Source organism: Teleopsis dalmanni, chromosome 2 (genome assembly GCF_002237135.1).
Source record: "Teleopsis dalmanni isolate 2A chromosome 2, ASM223713v2, whole genome shotgun sequence".
NCBI lineage: Eukaryota > Metazoa > Arthropoda > Insecta > Diptera > Diopsidae > Teleopsis > Teleopsis dalmanni.
In genome coordinates, this window is record NC_051847.1 from 86673206 (window position 1) to 86692065 (window position 18860).

An 18860-nucleotide genomic window follows, 5' to 3' on the forward strand; every position below is an offset into this window, starting at 1 on the left:
TGGATATCGAACATATGGTATTTGGTTACAACTGAACTGGTTTGACTTCGCTATCATACTCATTATTAACTGACATGAAAAGATAAGATAATGCTTTGTTGACTGGTCTACTCAAGCAAGAATCAAATGTATTAAGTCCATATATAATCTCGTAAGGATTAAATCAAGTATACAATTCTGTGGAAATGGGTCATACTATACTTAATGTGGAATCAGTTAACTACCAAATAAGTCTCTGTTAGATGGTCCTCACAAACTGACATTTCGGCCTTTATTTGAATATGGAAGTGTCTTCTATTCAGTTAGGATCGGATAGCAGCATAAAATACTAGATTTGACATTGCTTTACTTCAGGTACATATGCTAGTATCTAGTATATGTTCTATTTTAATCGAACTTCACGTTTTACTGATAACCACTAAAAAATATACTATATGTCACCAATAAAATTATTTTTTTGTGCGGTTACTTAAAGCATCGTAATTATGCTGACAATTCTTAAACTGCCGATGATTTGAAAACGAACATTAAGGAAATTATGACAGCTATGTGCGTATGAGACATGAAAAATTTTAGCAAAATAATCCTGTACTGTGAGATTTTCATATGAAAATAAATTTGTTCGAGATCCTAATCAAGTGTGTTCTATTTTGGTTTACTTTGGAAAACATAAGATATCCATGTATTAAAACTTGGTTCATGAGAGTAACCAAGCGAGAAAATGGATTCCCTTAATGGGTTGTCAAAATATTATTTTATAATAAAATTTTAATGATATTTTAATCTCATTTTATTTTTACTTTTTTTATTTACCAAAGGATACCATTTGATTTCATTAACATATAAAAAAATAACCAAGTAAATCGTTATCTAATCCTAATCCATAGCCTAGTTAAAAAATAAGTAAATCGAATTTGTAATGAATCAATTTTCAATGACTGGTTTATTTACTTTCTATGATGTCAATTCTATGATACAATTTACTAAAGTGATACCGAGGACTTTTTAATCTCGTGATTGTTTGGCATTCTGTTACAGAGTCCATAGTTTTTAAAGTGATTATTTAAAAATTTGCACTTCTTTCAAACTATTTCTCGGTTTTATTAAAATCGACTGTCATGGATACTTATTTAAATAAAATGTCACTTCTTTGTTGTCTCAACTTTATGTTTTGCTTTAAATTTATCTTACGCATAGTTGCATTTGAAATGTCCCTTAATTTCAGTCTTCGTTGCAACAAAATTAAGGCCGTTTGCCTTAATATTGTTCTAACCTTAAAACTGAATTTTGTATGGAAATAAACAACTTAATTTAGAACGAAGATGAAATTAGGATTTTTGCGAAATTAAGGTGTGTCTGAACATAGTATAAACCGTATTGCACTTTATTTAGTTCGAGTTGTAGAATATTCGAGCAACACAAGTTTCTGTTATGCAAGTTTGATTGTTTATAATGCTGAATTTGATGATCTTTATTTATAAACTTTTCTCTTAAACAAATATTCCTTATTTACTTTAAAACAAACTTCATCACTTTTTTTTAAACCAAACAAATCTTTGTAATTGAAGGGTTAAATGTTTTAATGCCACATTGTACGATACAGAAAATCTTTTGTTTAGTAAAGACTTCCACCTTATTTGTGCACAAACAGTGCAAGAGCAGCATTGTGTGTGAGAGATGCGATATAGCACGTATAATTTAACATAAGCAGCTGTAATTTAACATAATCAAATAGTAAATAATTTTATTATTTGCTGTTATTTGATGAAGAAAATGTTATTATCGGCACTGTTAAACTTTTAAAGACAGTACGCTTTTTAAAGGAAAATGTTGGTGAAAGCACTGAAATTGTGGAAAATACTCTGTGTTGGTCACACTGTCCGAGAGAAGCACTGTTAGCTTAAAATAATTTTTATCAATTTGCTGTCGATCGTTGTCGAGTGCTGTTGTGTGCGGTTTGTGATCGTTTGAGGTATTCTGTGGTGTAAAAAATTTTGTGTACTGTGTAAAAATTTAAAAAATTTAAAAATTAAATTTAATGTAAACAACAACCTGCGAATTTCAGCATTTTTAATTGTGAAACAGAATTATTTTTTATTTTTATTTTGAGTGTATTGCATACATTTTTTTTAAAAAAGATATAAAATTTAATTTAATCGAAAACTATTGATCAGCAGAATATCGTAATAATTTTAAATTGCGTGTGTAAAAATTTATTATTGTATAAAGCATTTAGTTTTTTAAAATTGCTAATATTAGATATATATAATATTATTTATATTGTATGTAATTATTAGTAATCTTTTGGTATCTGCAGCTGAAATTCGAAAATTAGCACGAAATCACTTAAATTGCATTAAAATAAAAACAGAATTTGTCGCCGTCACTTCGTTTCGTTACACTTAATTTGTATTTAAGTAAATTTATTTTTATAATTTCGGTTTGCAAAAAAATATACAAATAAAGTGTACATTAAAAGTATAAAAAATAATTAGATATGTGAAATTATATATACTCAAACTCGCTTTCAGCTAAATTAATTCACGTCCGAGTTACATTACTTCTAGCAATCATTGCAATCATTTGATGAAGAGATAAAAAAGCATACGATCATTTCTTATTTACTTGTTGATCTGCCATATTTCAGATAAAAAAAAGAACATCTTGATACGATTAATAAAAATAATTATTATCTGTTAGCAAATTGTTTAGAAAAATATCTAAAATATCTGAAATATCCTAAATGCGTGATCGCTTTGCAAACAAAATGCCGCGTGGTGGAACTACAACAGCGTAAGTGAATTTTTTTATTAAATTTAATTGATTAAATTAACAACAAATTGTTAAGCATAACAAATTCTAATAGAACTATATTCATAACAATTTGTATCTTTATTTTTTTGCTTGTTCTACGCAGGGAAAAACATTGTTTTTAACGAAATGTTCTAATAGTTTGTGTATTTATTATGAAATAAAATTTATGAGATAATTGAGACAAACTAGCTTTGACAATAGTTCGAGTTCAAGTTGTTTTATAAATTATTATTTATGAGTTATAATTAACTAATATAATAACTATATACAATAATAATCGTGATATACTTATTCAAAAAGCAATTATTACTTTTTCTTTAAATAAATATTATTTTCATTAAGTTGAAACTATGAAACTTAAGTATTTACTTGCCAGTCAAATAAAAAATAATAAGTTTAAAGTTATATATAATAATAATAATAATAAATTATAATAATAATATGTTATAGCATAAAGAAATACATTTCGATTCTTTCTAAATACTATAGAATACATTATTAAGCTGAATCTAGAGACCTACTTAATCTTGTTGTCTTCCATAGGTTTTAAGTATATATCAATTCTATTTATTTTTTAATATGATGTTTCTATCAAATTAAATTCCTTCAATTAAATTAAAATTATTCTATCGTTTTTAGAGAATAAAAATTAAATTTAAATTTTATCAAATTCTTTTTAAGATGTCATTCATTACACCTCAAATATTTTTTTTTTTTGATTATTTTCTATATTGTTTATATTAATTTATTTACACTATCCTAAGATATTAAACAATACATACATACATACAGAAAAGCCTCAACTACTGCCATTAAGCAATTACAGATAGCACAAAATCTGGCTTTAAGAAGCCTAATTAAGATTCCTTGGTATATTAAAACAACTCAGTGATCTCTATGTAGATCTAAGAATCGAGTCAGTGAAAAAATATATCAAGGACAGAGTCCTAAAATTATTCACAAAAGTTGATACGTTGCCCAAACCCGCCCTAACAAAACTTAAGTCCACCTCAGGAAGATATGCTGACACACGGTTCGTCAGCAGTTAGAAGATAAATAAATGATAATGATTTTAGTATAGTTAAAGTTTAGTGTGGGGCAGGGATATGCCCCCTAGCTACAAAAGAGTAAAAGTGCGTAATAGCACTAACTTAAATCACAACAACAACAACAATACTTTTTTATATATAATGTTTTGACATTTGTAAAAAATCTGTAAACATTTTGACAGGTTGTGAATAGGACGAGTTTATTTAATATTATTGGTTAAAAATTATGGATCAAATATAAAAATCAAAAATTCAATTAATTAAAATAATATAATATGAATTTTTGTTGTTGTAGTTAACTACTGTTCGAAAAACCTCTTTATTAAATATAATTGACTGACCATACAATAAATTAACTAAATTTTTTGTTGTTGTCTTTTCATTTCTATTCGTACCGTTCTTACTTTGAAATAGTTTCTTTTCGTTATAACCCGCGTTACTACCGGCAAGAAAATATTAACATTAAAATCTTTATTTCCAAGAAAAAAAAAATTATATTATATATTTAACATTTCCTAATAGAATAAATATTTTGTAATTAAGTATTTGAAGAAAGAGTTTAAGGGCTTGGTTTAAGATCTCAAAATATACTACAGCCAGAGACTTCTAAAGATAGGAGTTCTGATAAACCATTGATTTTGTTGCAATCATTCACATAAAACTCTCTCTCTCTCTTTCATATCTCTCACATCTTTATATCTAAAATTTTTAATGTATTTCTAGAACAAATTATTAATATAGGTTTCTAGTTTAAAAGCAATGTAACTGAAATTATTGTCATTGCTAGAATAAGATTTTATTCCACTACTTGTATAACGAAAAAGGATGCAATGGTGTAGAGGGTGAAGATTTAGGTTCAACTCCTTGAAATTAATAATTTTATCATTCGTGAACCGATGCATGTTTAAGTTTCATATATTGCAATGTATTTTTCTTCAGTTTACATACACTACTATATAATTAATTCTGATTTAATTTGGATATTATATTAAATGTGTAGATGTAATATTCATACTAAGGTTATAACCAACAAAAAATGAAAGTAAAAGACATCTAACCAATACATCAATCTCTCCGTGCTACAAGTTATAGCATATATTCACAAGCTAATTTAGCTAATAAATAACTAATTATCAAATATAGAGTCACATAATTACATTGGTTGGTCTGGTAATCTTCCCACATTCTATCTACCTACTAAGAATAAGTTGTATTAGCAAATTCCCAGTTTTTTGTTAAAAATTATGTTTAGACATTGCTTAACTAATTATTCATATAGGTGGATATGATTTTCTTACTATATTCATAGGTTAACAATTACATCTATATTCATAACATATAAAATACTATATACACGTCTAACAATAACGATAATTTTTACTGGTTGTTTACAATAGTGGAGGGGAATATGTGGTGTTGTTTTTTAATCTTAGTACTCTCAGTTTCCGCTAGGGTCTGTTGCGTACTACTTTATATTCGATTAAAACAGTTTCTCTTTCCTTATTTTTGGTAGAAAATAATGGTATAATTGCTAATGGAGTATATTAGGTTAATATGATTACACATGCATAGAACTTTTGGTCCCTAGCAATAATAAATAGACTTAAGTCTTTATATGGATTTAGTAATAGACATTCTTCAAATTTAAGGAGTATTTGAAGTTTATTCCTTGATATTAAGCCATCAAACACTGATCAAAGATTTTTTTGAGCATGTTTTTAGTTCAAACTTAAATATGATTTGTTGTAAGACCTCAGTAGTAACATTTTTGCGAAATTAAGAAGTGCTTAACGCCATCTATCTTTTTTAAAGACTTTTAACAGATGTCTTTAAACCACAGGTTAGTGTGATTTGAACCCAAGCCCTATGTGCTTTCTAATACATGTGAATTGTGTCAATAGGCCGATCTGTTAATATAGTAAGTTCTACAATAATTAACAATTAATGAAAATTATACTTTTAAAGCTACAAGTAAATTTCCTGTATGTCACAAAAGACTTCAAAAACCCAAAAATATTTTTCAAAAATTTTTCAAAGCGTACTTAAAGTCCTTAGAGGAACTTCAATCCGGGTTACGTTAGATTTAATTCTAATACTTAAGGATTATGAGAGTAAACTGGTTCGTTAATGGAGTAAGCTCTGAAATGATTTACAAATTATAAAAACATTAATTTTAAAAGTACAAGTGCACCTCTTACGCATTACCAAAAACTTAAAAAACATAATCACTTAAAATTAGAAAATTTATTATTGTCTCTATGTAAAATCCCAAACTTGTTTAAAAATCTTCATATATGTATATATTAAGAAATTTGAAAAAAAAATGTATATATTAGTATAGTGATTTTCAGCAATTGCATAAATTAGATGTTGACGCTTATAGAATTATTGCAAACCGCCAACCTGTGTCTGGAGTTAAAGACGTCTCCCTCGGGTTGTCACACTCAATTTATATTCATAAGAATTAAAAGCAAAAGTAAATAAAGTTAAATAAGAACGAAAAGCGAAATAAGTGGAATTACAATGAATACGAGTAAAATTGAATAAATAAATCATTGAATAAATTGCACAGAGCAGCACATTTGCACGCAACACCAGTAACTGATGAGACTTCAGCAACGCAAGTAATTTGAGAAAATATGTAAACAGTTTCACGATATCTGTTAATTTTTCGATAGAATTATTAGTCGACGAGTTGCAGAACTTCTAGACCACAACCCAGCAAGCAATTTACATTAAATTAACACATATTAACGCTGGAGGAGGGGGAAGCGCAGTGCAAGACACACTGCCTGGCGAGCGACTACGAGTATCTGCAAGACATCGCAGTGCGCTGATGTGTAGATACTTTTGTATGGACGAGCTCACATGAGTTTATTCCTTCAAATGAAACAAATTATGCAATTGAAATATCTGACAAAAAGAATCTATGCCTGCACTTAAGCATACGAGTGTTTCATGCCCTGCGCTATGCGTGCAACCAATTCCCGACTGACATGGACCATGACACCGCTCTGAAGCTACAGACAATGTTCGTTATTGTGTGCAGTTTGGGAATGTGGGATGCGTGCGGTCATAATTGACCCGCAGGATATGCAACGTTCCCAATTTATTTAATAATTTCTTATACAAGTATTTAAAGTAAAAGTGTAGGAGAAATGTTTTACTTTCAATATTTTTTCGTGTTGGTATTATGGTTTGATTTGAACATTATTATTTAATAATCATAATATTGTGATGATCTCATTATTACAGTTGATTTTTAATTAACAGACGATTGAGGGAAGATATTTTGTCTGAAAGTCTTCATCCATTTTAGTTACTTAATTCCACTTTTTATGGAATCATCAGTTTACTTAAAATTTTAATGAACGTAGGACTGATAGTATTCTTCCATTTAAATTACCTAAGTGACACCTTTTAGGGAGTCCTCAGTTTTCTAATAAAGAAGTTATTTACATATGACCGAATCGTTGATTTATAAATAACATTAAATAATCATATTCATAATTATAAACTCATGAGCAAAGTGGATTTTTAATTAACGGACAATATTTTGTCTGATCGTATCTTTCCATTTTGGATACTTAATGACCATTTTTTAAGCAATCTTCAGATTTCATTATTACAGTTGATTTTTAATTAACGAAAGCTAGTTTATGAATAAATACTAAGATCTTAACTAAAAGAGTAACATTGATAACAGTATTTTAATTGAATTTAACTATTTCATATTAATTCCATATTATTTTCCAATTTTATATGTATGATCTTAAAGAGGTTTTTTCGAATAGTAATAAACTACAACAACAAAAATTTTTATTTTTTTAAAATTATTTTAATTAATTGAATTTTTGGCTGACCATACAGCTGTTTCGAGTATTGCTAAATACCCATCATCAGTGATCTTGGAATGTATGTTGTATGATCTTGTAAAAGCAAAACTTGATCAAAAGCCTTTTTAGACAATACATACCTTTCTCTAAATCAGTGGTTCCCAACCGGTGATTAAAAATGGTCTGCGAATCAAATTTAACAGATATGGATACATAGCTTGTAGTTTATCCACTAAGACCTCATTTATTAAAAAATAAGCACATAAAATTTCCAACTAAATATATACCTAATTTATAGCCTATATAATGTAACTATATACTTATACAATTCATTATACATTATATCAGAGATGCATAAAGTATATTCAAATAATCATACAGTTTATTATTTTTAAAAGTTTGTGATCTTCACTAAAAACAAAAACATCATAGTGGTCCATGGTCAAAAGAACGTTGGGAACCACTGCTCTAAATCTTTAGCTAACAGTAAATTATTGTATGAAGAGTCTAATGGACTTTTCCATTAGGAAATCTGGATTCCATCTAGATTTATAATTGATCTGTCAAATTTTGTTCTCGAATAGAAAGTTTTCAGAGTAATCTAACATTTTTGTAGTTTTGTTGGTGAGTATTTATACTTTATACAAATACATATATACATATGTTGAATATATGTTCACACTTTACATGTGAAGTCATATAAAACATTTAATTCATTTCAGGGTAATCCTGCTACTCTAACAAAATATCTAGAGTGTTATAAATTAATCTCGAGTATTATACATTTCGCTCTAGACTTATCAATCGAAAATGAAAATCACACTAAATGTGATTCTTGATTAAAAAAGTTAACGATCAAACCATGACATATAACCCCCACATAAATCTATAAAACATTTAAAATAACAATTGATATCAGATATTGATATACTCTTTTGTTCTTTTTTGAAACAGCACTTTCAATAGACTAAATTAAATAAATATTTCTGCGCTTTTAAAGCTTCAATATCAGATAAAGTGCAATTTGCAAATAATAGTTTATCAATTTATATTGAATTACATTAATTAAAATGCATATGGTTTCATATTTAAAAATTAAATGGAATTGAAACAACAATAAAAACTATAGATATAGATTTAATATAATGTAATTAATTATTTTCATTCGATTTTAATTGAATTATATTAACGTGCATTTTTTAATTACTAACTGAATTCATTGGAAATGAATGCGATAATAAAAACATATTTTACATCATATAAAAATATAGTATTATATAGATACAATATAATACTATACAGATCTTTTCTCAAAAACAGACTTTACCTAAATTCTGAATAAAATATTCTAGACCAATATTAGATTTCAAATCCATTGTATTTTATAAGATTTAATAAAACACATGTTTATAATAGAATACTAAAATACTTTTATAAATAGATATTAATTTCTAATCTACGTTAGTTACTAAACAAACACGTTTTTATTTAGATAAAAGAACAAATATGTTTTCAGTTTAACTAAGAACAAATTTTGTTTTTAGTTCTAGTAAGATATAACTTCAAATATTATATTACTGATTTTTATATATCTAAATTTTTATATATATTAATATATATATTAATTTACATATGTTTATATTTTTATATATTATTCTATTGCCATTCATTTTTACAGTAATAAGCGAAATTTTTGTTAAAACACTCAGTGCCATCTGTAGTCTTTTTTGAGACGACCTATAAATAATACACAAATGCAACTACTTATGATGCCCGGAATTCGTTTTTATTATATTTTTTTATTATTATTTTATTACAATTTGGTAAATCTGAAACCTTAAATATCTTTTGATTCTATGCAAACCGGCTAAAGTTTCTAAAGGTTGCAGAGTAGTTAGCAATATAGACAACGGAAACGAGAGCATGTTAATTTATGTTAGCAGACTATGCCTAGAAGAAAAGGAGAAAGCGGTGCATATATTGTGCCAATGTCCAGCACTGACAAATATGAGGAAGACTGTCTTGGGACACCATTAGGTTGGTGATGACTTGACAGGCAACCTCAAGCTAAATGAGCTGCTTGCATTAACAAGAGATGTAGTTATGCGAACGGAAGCCACTCCAGTTTTAACTCAATAACGACATCCGAGAATAGAAGGACGAAAAAGGACCCAAGAAGCTTCGTGGTCTACTTCGGCTAATCCTTCAATTTAGTAGGACCACGTCCCACCATAAGTAAAGTATAAGTAGTACCTGACTCTGATGATGATCATGAAGGAGAGTCGAAATATATTAAAAAATAGTAAACAAACGTTGAATTTTTTAATTTAACAAAAAGTGACCTATAACCGGATAAAAAAAATATATAAAAATCATTTTAAAAAGAAACAGGTCGAGGAAAAAATTCAAAATTTAATAGTTAATGCATATTTTATGAATAATTATGAATGAAGTAGAAATTAATGAAGTAAAAGTTAATGAAGAAATAATTCAAAAAGTAAAAAACTATTAAAAATTTGTTTTTAGATTTTGCGTAATTATATTAGAAAAATATCATTATCAAGTTATCATTTATAACCAAGACAAAGTAAATAAACCGGAAGATTTTCATTTTTAGTGAACATTTAACTAATAAGTCAAATAAAAAAAAAATATAGATCCGATAGTTTCCCGATTCCGATTCTCTTGGAGTCCCGAAAAAATTAGAAAATGCTAAATAAACATTATATACCTAGAAAGTCTAACATGTGCCTACATATGTATGTTTTGTTAACTGTTATTTTATCATGTGAATATGTCAATTAATTTGTGGATTGGTAAATATATATAATATATATATATAATATATAACTTCCGCAATTTAAATGAATTAGGATTAACAGAGCTGTTCTGTATATATATATCAAAAATATATAATATGTATTCCAACATGAAACTTAGATTAGAAAAATAGAAAAAACAAAGGTGGTGGTTTACCAGATAACCAAGGAGCATTAAACCCTAAGTTCGCACTATATAATTACTGAAGTCCTGCATGAAACATGATTATCAATTTTAAATAAAAAATGGTGTTCACACCAACACATTTCTTTCATTTAAACATAAAACGAATATTATTAAAAAGCAAACATTAAAACAAGGGCTTTCATAAACATGATTCCAGTCAGTATTAGAACCTAAGTAATGACTGTGAAACAACCTTAAAACTGTAAAAATCTCAAATGCAACCATCCGTTTTTTGATTGATCCATAAACAAAACATCTTTTAAAAATAATTTTTATTGTACTTTCAAATCAGTTATTCTTTCTGAATTATAAAAACTATGATCAAACGATATAAATGTTTTGGCGTGAAGCCTACTTAAGACACAAAAACAATATTTAAACAAAGATATATGTTGGTGTGAACATTACTTAGACATGAGCTGGATTTGGATAACGTAAGAGTTATATATTGAAAAAAGATGTAAAAACATAGGGATGCCATAGTATATTCAAAAACCGGGCACAGTTATATATGTAGATATACTATACATGAGAGTTAGATAACATGTATTTTAGTATCAATAATAATGTATGTATACTAATAATTTAATATTAATTAATACTACGTTTAATAATTTTAATCTCTTTGACATTTTTTGATACAAAAGCTTCATAGTGAGTCACATAATTTTTTATGTATTTAATTGTATATTTATTTAAATTATTTTAATACTTTTTCTAATCATCTTAACGTGTGCAATTTATAAATACTGTGTATATATAAGTTCAAATAGATGTTTATTAGACTTGGTTTTCTGATGTTGAAATATTCATTATAAAAGCTTGTTCTATAAATTATAAAGATGTTTGTTATATTTTTTAAATAAATGTATTATTTCACGAAAAAATCCCAAATGGACCGAATTATGTAAAAAAAACTTAAAAATTGTACGGTATGTCATATATATCACGAGTTACTCATATGAGGATAGCGTTTTTTTATTACTTTTTCCACCTGATCTGATAAAAGTTATCATTACTAGTGGAAATAATTTATTGCATCCTTAAGTTATCAAGTTACCTTGGTTTAGAATAATGAAGTTTAATACGACCTTCTATCGCCTAGATGCTTCCGTTATCTTAATATACATATAAGTACAGTACGATATCTATATATATATACACTTCTGTATATATCTACACATTATTAGTTATCTTTTTTTGCTAAAAATACATTTTTAGAATTTTGATATCTTTTTTTATTTTCTTATAGAGTAATCTTTAAATCAAGTATGTCTGATCTATGCAAAAAATGTTTAAGAAATAAAAATTGTTTTAAATGAAAATAATTATAAATAAAACTTTTAAGTTCAGAGATACTTCACTTAAAAAAATCTAATAAAAATTAAAATTTATTTGTTTCAAAAAGCATTAATCTTTTATTCATTCATTGACTTTTGGTGCTTCATCGGCTTTTTTTGAAAGGCTTTCTTTGCAGACTCTTTCATTGAGAAACTTATACAAAAATTATATATTTTTTATAATTTTTTTTAAAATTTCTTAATAAAAAGTCTAAATATATATTCACAAAAAAATTGATAATTTTGTCTTCATGTTTATTCCTCAAAACAGTCTTTAAATCTACTCTTTTGATTATTTTTTGTTTATTGTCAAAATATCAAAATGTATTCTTATCACTGCCTAAAGTATTCTATATACTGCCTGTGTATTTTTCCGAGATTATTTTATCAGTTTTATTATCGTGATTACTAGAAGATTTTTTATTTCGGTCACAAGTTAATTAAGCGTCTTCTTTTCAATTCGAATAAAAAGGGGGCAAAATTCACACAATTGAGAAATTAATAAAAATTGTAAAAAAAATTTTTTTTTCTAAAGCAATAAATTATAATTTAGTTAACTTTTTTCTCAAATATTTATTATATGAATATAAATAGGAAGAAAATATAAATTTATTTTATTTTTATTCTTTGTATATGGAATACTCATTCATCTGTAGAAGTTTTAAGCAGATTGATGATAAGTGATAAATACCAGTGGCAAGAATCCTAAACATTGAATGTAATACTCGTATCATACCTCGTCTTTAATGGATAGTATAATGAAATGTAGAATAAAGTACCAGAATACCTTCATGTACTTTTAGTAAAATGGACTACTACACATGCAGTATTGCAGATAGAATTAAATAGATCATAACCTTAAATCTAAGTTGTTTTAATTATTTACTTGATTTTTGAAGCCTATAATACTAGAACTTTTAGTATGTCTCATAAAGTGAATTATATCTCTCATTTTTGTAATGATAAATTATATCAAAATTTCTAAAAGCGAAGATGGTACATACTAAGATAACGATTAACTGAAAACAGTGTTTTAATTTTTAATTACAATTATTATACTTATTTAAAATTTACTTGCTTGCTTAATTGACTCTTACGAGCGTATATCGATTGTGGTCGTGTTTAAAATCCTCGTCTCGTCGCCTCTATATTTGGCGCAGTGATGCCATTCTGAAATATGGAAAGCAGACTGATATCTGTACTTGATCATTCTACGATAAAGGTAGGCTATTACCTTTCATTTGGGATCCAGAACATAGACACAAATAATGAAAAATCAGGAGGCTTGGCTTGCCTTGATGTGTCCCTGAATGTATCTCTAGTGGTATTGTTCTATGTTCTCTTGGAGTTGATTAGAAGTAGTACTTATTTCTATTTTTTTCGCTAGCTAATAACAAGTATAAGACACTTACATAGTGTATAACTAATAATAACTGAAAGACACCTAATGTAAAACTTTCTGTTTAATTCTATATAATACGGCCAATTACTGAGAACTTATTAAAAAGGACATATTGAATATTGTATGGCTTTCTGCAGTTCGTATACAGGAATGTAAATGCAGGTCATCGGAATATAACTCTTTTTATATATTGCGAAGATTTTGGATACGTATAGGACATAAAAAAAAAAATAAGAATTTCCGCAGCTTTGTGTTTCAGAAGAAACAGGTTCTTGAGGAAGTACTTCTTTGTCGGTAAATTTAAAGGATCTGCTAAATTTTTAAAGTTGATGTTGTTATTGCTATTAATGCTGATTCCATGCTAGACAAATTTCTTTGCAATTCTAATAATAATAATTAAAGTTATCATCAGTGACGTAGGATCCAGAACGTTAAGATGGTGTATTTCACGATAAAAGGCGCTAAAAGGCAATACAATACAGAAAAATGTTTACCGAAATTTTTGTCAAAATTGACTTTAATTACATTGAATGCTTTTTGTTGTGATTAAAATATCTAAATAATAAAAAAACTTTCCATGGTTATAATTAATTAGTGGACACTTTATTCTTTATTCTAATCAGTAGAGTTATATTTGGGCTCTTATATCTATAGTTTAATAAATCAAATTACAAATTAATGGATTCGAAACCTCTCCTCTCTGAAATGAGAAAATATTGCTCTTATATTATACTTTACTGTTTACAACTTCAACAACATTATGTCTGATCTGACTTATATCTCTGATACTAAAATTAATAACATAATAGTCATAAAGCTAGCTAAGCTCTTCAACTTTATTTTAACTATTTAAACACGAAATAAAAAATAATCAAAGACAGCTTTCCTGTTTCTTATTAAATTAATTTTTTTTTTTAATCTATTAAGCAATTTTACGTTGGTAGATTATGGACTTTACTAGTACAATTTGTAGATAAATACTCCAATTAAGTAATTTAAATTGAAGTTAAAGAGAAAACATGTAAATTATTTCAAATGTGTGGAATGAAATCTTCAATGTCTGAACTAAGGCAAAATTGTCATAGGCCTTATTATGATTGAAATGCCCTTTCGTACTCAGTGCTTGCATATGTAATCTTTAATAAGCAATTAGCAAACACTTCCTTATTAGAAAAAAAGAAACTAAACTCAGTCAGTAATTATTAGTTTTAATGGCGTTTTATTAGAAGTTATTTTAAAGTTGAAAAATATGTAAAAAATTATAAAAAAATCATATGTTATATTTTTGTTTAAGTGTAGTTTATTAGTAATTAAGATTCCATCACAGTAATACACTATTACTACTAACCTTCAGTTATGAAATGGGTTCAAAATTATTTTTTTAAATAACTAATAATATATATTTTTTAACGATTGTATATTACCTACATAAATATTAACCTTAATTTCAAAATATCGCTCTGGTTAGATGCCATATTTTAAATCACTAAATCTAGATTAGTGACAAAATTTAGTATTTTTCTTATATATATCAGAATTACTTATTATATTTTCTAATATTGAAGTTTCAGAAAATTAAATGGGTTTTATACCGGAATCTCCGATGTTTTAATATAATTAAACAGAAGCAAAAACCGAATCATTGCCATTATATAAACATTGTCTGAAACATCTTTTCTGAAAGCTATATAAACCGATTTTTAAATGAACAAGTAGTTCAGAGTATTAACCAAGATACTCTGAATCAAGATGATAGGTACATTTAAAGCAGCGGTTGCCAATCGGTGGTCCACGGACCACTAGTAGTCCTTGAGATTGTTTAAAATGATCAGTGAATTAAACTGAACAGATATAGATACATAGCTTGTAGTTTGTCCACTGCGACCTCATTTATTAGAAAATACACAAAAAATTTCCAACTAATTATAAACCTACTTTATAGCCTATATAATGTACCTATATCCATAAAGCATATGCATAAAGATGCATAAAGCATATTTAAATAATCATACAATTTATTATTCTTAAATTTCGTGGTCCGTACTAAAAACAAAAATATTATAGTGGTCTTTGGTAAAAAAAAAGGTTGAGAACTTTAGATTTTCTTAAATTATGTATATCTGTACAAAAATTTTAAATGAATGGTATTGATTCTTTAGATCTAAACTTTAATTTAATTAATATAATGAGGTAATATAACAAAATTACAAATATTTGGAATCGAAATACTTGAAAAATAATACTTCATAATTTCAGACTTATTCTTATTTAAAATATTTTTCAAAATGATATATATTAAAACCACAGAAATTACATTTACTTCAAATTTTATTTCCACAAAATATATCCACAAAAATTTAGACAAGCAATACTTAGTATTCTTGCAAACATAATGTTCAGCTTGAGAAATCAATATGTTCTAAAATCAATGTTTTAAAACAAACACAATAAATTTGAATGGTAAAGGTTCGTCCATTTTCATAAAACAAACTTCAAGGTTTAATTATAGAGAATTTTACTTGGGTCTTCAACTTTGGAATTGTACAGAGTTTAGCATCAGGTCACTTGGAATGGTTGTGGAAATTGAAATTCTACTGCTTCTATAGTCCATCTACAAGCAGTGAAAGTACTCCGCTTCTAGTTCATAACGAACATCTACGAAAAAATTTAAATAAATAAATTTTAACTAGAAATACAATAAAATATACCTTTAAGTTAATAATTGTGTTTCTACAAGCAGGAATCTTTCATCAGGAGACATAAGTTGAAGAGGGTTTCACGTACTCCGTAGTCCATTTCCAAAGTTTCTTCAGCATAAACTGCAATTTTACTTCTGCACGATTTCGGTCATCTAATTATGAAGGCATACAGATTATCACATCATTATTATATTATCATCATATACTACCTATTATTCCATCACCCGCAGAAATTGTAGTAAGAGTCCAAAGTGAAGTTTTCACCAAGTACGTATAATTTAGAGGGAGATACCGATTGATGTTAAAGTAGTCAAGTAGCCTTTTTTAAAAATCAAATATCGACATATAATTCAAAGACTTTGAGAATCAGTTATCCAAACAATGTCACATCAGGGTAATAAAAATAAGATTATATTTTATAATCCTAGAAGCAATTGTCAAAAAAAAATATTTTTTAAAAAAAATTATTTTTAAAATAATTTAAAAATTTCAAAATGGATCAATTGGTGGAAGAATGTTATGAAGACGCGTACTTACCATTAGCTCCAATAGCGTCCAATGCTATTTAACTGAAAAGAGAAACAAATAACGAAGTAAATTAATTAGTACCAGAAGTTAAAAAGGTTAAAGAACTTACCATGGAGCAATTATCATATCATTAAAAGTTCTTGAGTGATCCTATTCCAATCACTCGTTTATACCATATATCCATATACCTAATATCGTTGTAATATAGATTTTTCATGTACTTAAATTGATCAGTAGTTGCGCGACTTATCATTAAGTAATAGAATGTACTATATTATTTAAAACCGTCGATTAATACGACATTTCAAGTATTTTAATAAAAGAAAGTTCTTCTCCAGAGACTTTCTTCTATTTCAAGTAGTAGTTCTTCTTATGTTTCTACATTTTTAGTTTCAGAATCTAATTTTTTTTTTTATAATTTTGAGTAACTTATTCCAAAAGAAATTTATTTTAACTGAAATATATTGTATTTGGATTTGCCTTAACTATTCATATATTTTACACTACTAACTAGATTGAAAATATTCAGTAATTTCATGATGGATGAGTCAGTTCAGTATGAGAACTTTTATATTAGAACCATGTTATGTAGAGTGTCATGGGTTGATCAAAATTGGCTCTTTTGATCTATAACGAAAATGCATGTTATGCAGAGTGTCAGAGAGATTGTAATAATATAAAGACACAAATGTTGACATTTATTACTGAATAGCACTGCTTTGCCTAAGTGACGAGACACAGATAGCCTCGGCTCTCATGACCAAACTTGAACAGACATATTATTTTTTTCTCTCACTCTCAATTTTGATTTTCACGAGCCCATGACATAACATGGTCATATGAGAATATTTATGTTTGTTCTAATTTTGTGTTTAGAGATTTTTAATATGGTATTTGAAACTCTACTTGGTAGTGAAGAGAAGTAGAACTAATTTTACGTATGACATTCGAAAATCATAGTCAAATTCCACTGAAGTCACAGCTTAAGATTGGGTTTACGATTGTTAACGGACATTTGCTTAACCTTAAGCCAGTGAAATGTGTACCAAATAGCAAATAGAGAGAACATGCTATCGCTTTTGACCATCTCGAAATCATTTCAGAAATTCTTAATTGCCAATGACCTTTGAAAAAAGCTGTTAGATATTACAACTTTATGCTTTTCAATAAAGCATGACATCTGTGTGGTATTAACTCACTTATACTACAGTAGTGACTATACGTACATGGCACAGTCTTCGCCAGAAGACTATATTAGTCGTCGCCGTAAATATGTACTTAGCTAAGAATAATGATAAATTTGTAATATGAATGAATATAAATGTCTGAATAAAAAACTAACTATTTTAACTATACTACTCTAATAGTACCTCATTATTTGTAGTAGAATCGGATAGTTGATCATAAAATAGAGGATATCCTTTTTTTCTATATTTTTCAAGATTTTTATTTTATAATACATATGGTTTGAAATAGGTTCGAAATTTTTAATCTCAAAGATGGACATTTTGGATTTAAAAAAAACAATGCACTTTATCAGTTCTATTTGATAAAACCGTACTCTTACAAAAAGTAAAAGTAATCTCAAAAGGTAATTTAAGGTTGCTAACGGGTTTAATTACGGGTCATTATGGTCTGAAATATCACCTATATTAACTTTGATTATCTGCTAATTCTGTATTTAGATTATACTCGAAGATAAGGAAACAACTTTACATATTCTTTGTGATTGTCCAGCTTTAACAACGCACAAAATAGACTTATTCTATATGGAATTTCTGTCACCAGAACAGATTAAGAGCTCTTCTCCAGATTTAGTTCTGGATTTTGTTTACAAAGCTATAAAGGGCTTTGTGTAATTAAAAGTGGAATTTGGTACGAAAGGACTCTTCTAGTACAAGCTGTTTAATGGGTAGTGAATTGATTATGTCACAAATTTATAGTACTAAGGAATTTCTAATCACCTTTGTTGAGAAAATACGAATTTATTTACCTAATAAGCCAATATTTACAAAAATTCATGACTCTTTTTTTATGGATTATTGATGAATAATCTTGGATGTAACGATTTAAGACTTACTTCGATCCCTGAGACTTGATTTAAATTTGATCAATTCAAATTTACTTTGTTAAATTAAATATTTCAAAAATTTTTGCCTAAGGAATAATGAACTAAATTCTATTTT

At 27.1% G+C, this 18860-nt stretch overlaps 1 long non-coding RNA gene across 1 annotated transcript; it reads right to left on the bottom strand.

Moving 5' to 3' along the window:
• Positions 1-15757: 15757 nt before the first annotated feature.
• Positions 15758-17109, bottom strand: LOC119681831. Its single transcript, XR_005252540.1, has 5 exons — positions 16784-17109; positions 16684-16715; positions 16356-16570; positions 16156-16298; positions 15758-16102 (listed from the first exon to the last, which is right to left on the bottom strand). It is a non-coding gene; the product is annotated as an uncharacterized LOC119681831 (long non-coding RNA).
• Positions 17110-18860: the final 1751 nt, after the last annotated feature.